The sequence below is a fragment of the Hylobates moloch genome, unplaced genomic scaffold, assembly GCF_009828535.3.
Source record: "Hylobates moloch isolate HMO894 unplaced genomic scaffold, HMol_V3 SCAFFOLD_24, whole genome shotgun sequence".
NCBI lineage: Eukaryota > Metazoa > Chordata > Mammalia > Primates > Hylobatidae > Hylobates > Hylobates moloch.
The window spans coordinates 24,223,595-24,229,594 of NW_026652299.1; positions in this window are offsets into that span (position 1 = coordinate 24,223,595).

The window sequence follows — 6,000 nt, forward strand, 5'->3', positions numbered from 1 at the left end:
TTCCTAGGACCCCCTTGGGGTGATTAACTTCCCAAAGAAAGGGTCTGGTGACATATCTGCCCTTGAGGTCCCTTCTGGAACACAGTGTGGTCTCTAAGAAATATCCCCACCACCACTACCCTGGAAAGCAGGCTACCAAGTTAACAACCCTGATGCATGGGTCCCCATTATGTGGTGGACACTGCTTCCCACCAAGCTAGGCTCTGGCACAGCCTCCTGGGTGACTGCCTTCCTCTCTATATGAAGAACTGGATGACTCAGACCATTTTAGCAGTGTCTAGCCCCATGTACCCAAGTGTCCAGCAGGTTGGCAATCCTCTGAAATGCTCTTCTCTTTAATAACCAAATAAAGGACCTAAGTCCCCACTTAAAAGCATGGTTCTTGCACCTCTTCATCCTTAAGAGTCCTTCTCATTTAACACCACTTTCCTGCAGGCTTGGGTGTTAAGAGGAGACACGGTAGCTCTGTCTCTAAAGTTTCCCATCCCGTACATTTCCACAAGGAATCCTGCAGCCTGTCTCTCTCTTCTGAGCCTCTCATGCCTTCATGTTGTGGGGTCTGTTCCCAATTGCACATCTTTTCTCCCCTTTTCTCTTGTCAGTTCCAGAATCACAAAATCTAGGCTCCTGATCTATTAGCCCTAAAATCACTGCAAATTCAGAAAACAGTCTGCTCGAGCAGGCTACCCTATGACTAGCATGCAGAATAATGTATTTCTTTATCACTGTAACTCTTGCTATTCTGGAAAAAGCTCAGGGACTAACCCTGCTGTCACCTAGCAGCCCCCCAATGGTCATTTTCCCAAACAAAATAGAAGTCCTCCCTTTGCCAAGAATGCCCTTCTGCAGCACACTCCTCTACCTCGCCCTCACCTAGAATGCAGAAATGACTCCAAATTCTTTAAGCAGCAAATGCTAGTTTTCTGTTTGTTGATACAGCTTTTATGTGGGTCTGTATCAAGGAAGCTGGGGGAGAAAAAATCCACAACCTCCCTCTAGCAAAACTTTCATAGCACCATATGCCACAATAGGGAGGAAAACTCCATATGAGAGCTTGAAAAGGAGACACTGAGGATTCATCTCATCCATGATCCTGCCCCCTGAACACATGCTGCCGTGCCATGCCAAGCAACAGACTTCTTCCCTATTCTGAACTCTCCCCGCAAGCCTACCTTGATTTAACCTCCTCACATCACCTCTTGCTAAAGAAACCTCCTCTTGTTTGAACTCCAACCCTATCCTTCCCACAGGAAGGATAACCAGTCAGCAACCTCCTTCTAGTTACTGTTTCTTAACTATAAGATTAAGGAACAGTTAGGCTTCTGGTTCAGGCTCCACCTTCAGGGAGCTCAGTCAGACACAAGAGCAAAATCACTCCTGTCCTGGGAAACACCAATTCCAATAGAAGACACACAGAGCATCAAGGCCTGCGCATGTGAAAGGAGGCCTGATAGAAATCTCGATTGCTGGCTGAGCGCAGTGGCTCACACCTCTTTTTTTTTTTTTTTGAGACGGAGTCTCGCTTTTTCACCCAGGCTGGAGTGCAGTGGCGCGATCTCGGCTCACTGCAAGCTCCGCCTCCTGGGTTCACGCCGTTCTCCTGCCTCAGCCTCTCCGAGTAGCTGGGACTACAGGCGCCCGCCACCACGCCCGGCTAATTTTTTGTATTTTTAGTAGAGACGAGGTTTCACCGTGGTCTCGATCTCCTGACCTCGTGATCTGCCCGCCTCGGCCTCCCAAAGTGCTGGGATTACAAACGTGAGCCACCGCGCCCAGCCGGCTCACACCTCTTAATCCCAGCAGTTTGGGAGGCCGAGGCGGGTGGATTGCCTGAGCTCAGGAGTTCAAGACCAGCCTGGGCAACATGGCAAAACCCCGTCTCTACAAAAAACACACAAAAATTAGCTGGGCGTGGTGGTGCAAGCCTGTAGTCCCAGCTACTCAGGAGGCTGAGGCAGGATAATTGCTTGAACCTGGGAGGTGGAGGTTGCAGTGAGTTGAGATTGCACCAGTGTACTCCAGCCTAGACGGCAGAGCAAGACTTTGTCTCAAATAAAAAAATTAAAAATTAAAAAATTTAAAAGAAAACCAGAAATCTGATTGCCTTTTTCTGGCTGTGCCTTCAGTAGCATGTTCAGCTCCCACAAGTCAGGCTTGGATAGCAATATCTACAGTGATGGCTAACACTTTCACAGCCTTACTATGTGCCAGACAGTTGTTTCCAACTAACTCCCCATTAGCATTAACTCCATTTTACTTATGGGGAAACTGAGACACTATAAAGTGATGATTTATATGTGGGTAGGTAGTTGTAGATACCCATCCAGTTTCCCCAACCAGATATCAATCCTAGAAAGAGGAGCCTTGTCAGCGGGGAGTGCCTGCTGCATCTAGAGACTGGTAGCAAGGGACTCAACGAATCTACAGTCTGTGATGACCCATTGCTCTCAGTAAGTCTTTCTAGCCAGGTTCTCCCTCAAAGAGCAAAAGGCCCCTCTTATCCAGATCCACTCAAATATTGAAGATTTGGTACTATAAGCTCCATCAAAGATCCTTGGTATTGGAGGCAAATCCAAATGCAGAAGGAAATAAAAAATAAAAGAGCTTATCACTCCCTCAAATTGTAAGTTAACGGAAGAGGTAAGACAAATCCCAGTTGACTAACAGCTCTGAATTTGGCCCCAGAGTACCTGAAAATGGTCAAATATATACAACAAAATTACACATTTATCAGGATACATTATAGTCATTTATTTGCCCATCGTTGCCTCAGTGGATTTTGAGTTTAAGGAGAGGCCCCAAGCCTTATACATCATTAGACCCCTGATGCCTGGAATAATCACTTACTATTTTTTTTTAATGAGCGAATGAACAAATTAATAAATAAAAGAACAAATGGGTGACTGTATGTGGATATACCTCCAAACATTCACATGTATGTCGTGTATGTAAATTATATACTAAGAAAAGCTCAAAATTGAATTATATAAATGCTAATGAACAGTTTGACTTTAGTCTTTTTATTTTCTAAATTTCTTTTTCCTACAGCAAGATGGCTTCTGAAAAGGGGCCTCAGGACAGCCAGGTGATTGATTGCCTGCAGGACCAATTGGAGCTCCCACTTGCTCCAGAATTGATGGTCCCAGCCCCTCTGTGGTAGTGCAGTTTTTCATTATATGAAATGGAAAAGTGATTTAATAATTCTTTCTGCCTTATATTGCTTTAAAGAATTTCAGACAGTTAAAAATTGCATGGATTTTTTCACCATCTGTGTGAGAGTGGAGGGAAAAAATGCTGGTTTTGTTTTTCCTATTTTTAATACGAGCCAGATGAAACAAAAAGATTGTTTCCCTGCAAACTATAGGTCAAGTACCTATAGAGACTCAGGGATGCTCTGTAAGTTATCATATTATCTGTCTTCCTTGACAGGATACCATTAGGTGGTGTATCATTTCAACATTTATTATCTTTCATGTCCTTTTATCTTCACACTAGGATTTCTTTTAAAATTCCGATCTGTGCGTTTGGTTTCATTACATAGCACTGTCTTTTACCAAACCAATTTTTGAATGGCTTTCGATATTCTTCAGTTCCACATTTGTCATCTCAGCCTGAAACAGTGCCCTAGTTATGTCTGTTTTAGCTTGTTAAAAAGAAACCTATCCCGGGAATGAAGTGTTGGGAGATCACACCTTCAGAGGTAAGTGTTATGCGTCCTGGAGAAATGGAAATCACTCATTGAGGAAAGTCAGCCATTATGGAAAATAAAACAAAAATGTTGAAACCAAATGTAACAACTGGTGTTTGTTTTTAGAATATCATCAGTTATTTTAACATCTGGAAACATTCCATAGACTGTAGCAGTTTTCTCCTACAGCCCATGTGGGGATATCTCCTGATTCACAAATGGGTTGCCCTCTACAATTGCAAAGTGGTCCATAGTTTTCCTTTGTGTTCAGAGTCAGCAGCATAAAGAGCTTCTAGTTGAATATCAAAAAAAAAAAAAAAAAAAAAGCTTTCGACTTACGCCACTTATTTGCAAATAGGGCAGTCTGATTGCATGACTACCAGTGGCCTTCCAAAGCATCTTGACAGTGTCTTAGGAAGTTCTGAGGACTTTTTCAGAATCCATTTGGATGTCTTTATTTCTGCTATAGCTTTATTAAGCTAAAGGGATTTGCATCACAGGAAATTTGAAGTGTTCTGGAGAAATGCTTGCATGTCTCTGTTGCAATGTTGTCAATTAGAGTTGCATGAAGCATAACAGATGGGCTGGACTGGGAAGTGTCATTTCAACAGAACCAGACACCAGCCAGGGCTGTGGAAGATCCTGGTGTCATCTTAAACATGAGTTCCACAAGACACTGTTCCTCCTGCATCACACTGACAAGAGACGGTCTACAAACCTTCTTCACTTACCCAGATGAAAGGACAGATTTGGCCTGCTTCACTAAAGCAAGAAAATTCAGGTTATGCATTCATTCAGTAAAAGGTAGAGTTGCACAGTAATTTTAATGCATCAGAGTGAAATGAAAATTTTAGAAAAATGAAATTTAGAATAATGCCTGATTCAAGGAATTGGGTGTGAACAAACAAACATCCAAGGTGAGACAGAATCATGTAAGGAATGTCACCATAACAAAGAAAAGGTGATTTGAAATGTTGTAGACTGCATTAGCTTCCCAGGGCTGTCATAACAAATTAACGCAAACTAAGTGGCTTAAAATAACAGCAATAGGCCGGGCGCGGTGGCTCACGCTTGTAATCCCAGCACTTTGGGAGGCCGAGGCGGGCGGATCACGAGGTCAGGAGATCGAGACCACGGTGAAACCCCGTCTCTACTAAAAATACAAAAAATTAGCCAGGCGTGGTGGCGGGCGCCTGTGGTCCCAGCTACCCGGAGAGGCTGAGGCAGGAGAATGGCGTGAACCCGGGAGGCGGAGCTTGCAGTGAGCCGAGATTGCGCCACTGCACTCCAGCCTGGGCGACAGAGCAAGATTCCGTCTCAAAAAAAAAAAAAAAATAAAATAACAGCAATATTTTTTAATAGTTCTGGAGGCTAGAAATCTGACACCAAGGTGTCAGCAGAGCCATGCTTCCTCGGGAGGCTCTAGGACAGGGGTCCCTAGAGCCTGTCCATTGCCTGTTAGGAACCAGGCTGCACAGCAGGAGGTGAGCACAGGTGAGCAAGCGAAGCTTCATCTGTATTTACAGATGCTCCCGTAGCTCACATTACCACCTGAGCTCCGCCTCCTGTCAGAACAGGGGTGGCATTCAATTCACAAAGGAGCGCAAACCCTATTGTGAACTGCACAGGTGAGGGATCTAGGTTGTGCACTCGTTATGAGAATCTAATGTCCGATGATCTGAGATGGAGCTGAGGCAGTGATGCTAGTGCTGGGGAGAGGCTGCAAATGCAGATTAACATTAGCAAAGGGGTTTGACTGCACAGAGACCATAATAAATAAATTGCATGCAGACTTATATCAAAACTCTGTCAGTGAGTGGCAAATGAGAATTAAGCTGCATCTGGTGGCAGGCTTTATAATGGCAAGTGAATTGATGTACTTCAATTATACAGCTGCATCTGGTGACCTTAAAAATGTGTTTGAGACAACTTCAAATCTCTATACACTCCGGATTAAAGTCAAGGCGGAATATCCTGAAATTGCCACAAAGCACTGAAAAGCCTGCTTCCATTTCTAACATCCTATCTTTGCGAAGCAGGGTTTTCCACAGTGACAGCAATTAAAATGAGATTATGCAGTAGACTGGACATAAGTAACACACTTCGGGTGTCACTCTCTCCCATCACCCCCAGATGGGACTGTCTAGTTGCAGGGAATCCACCCAAAGCCATCCACGACCCCCAACAGCATCTGTGGAAAAATTGTTTTCCAGGAAACCGGTCCCTGGTGCCAAAATGGTTGGGGACCGCTGCTCTAGGGAAGTATCCTCCATTGCTCCTTCCATGTTCTGCTGGTTGCCAGCAATCCTGAG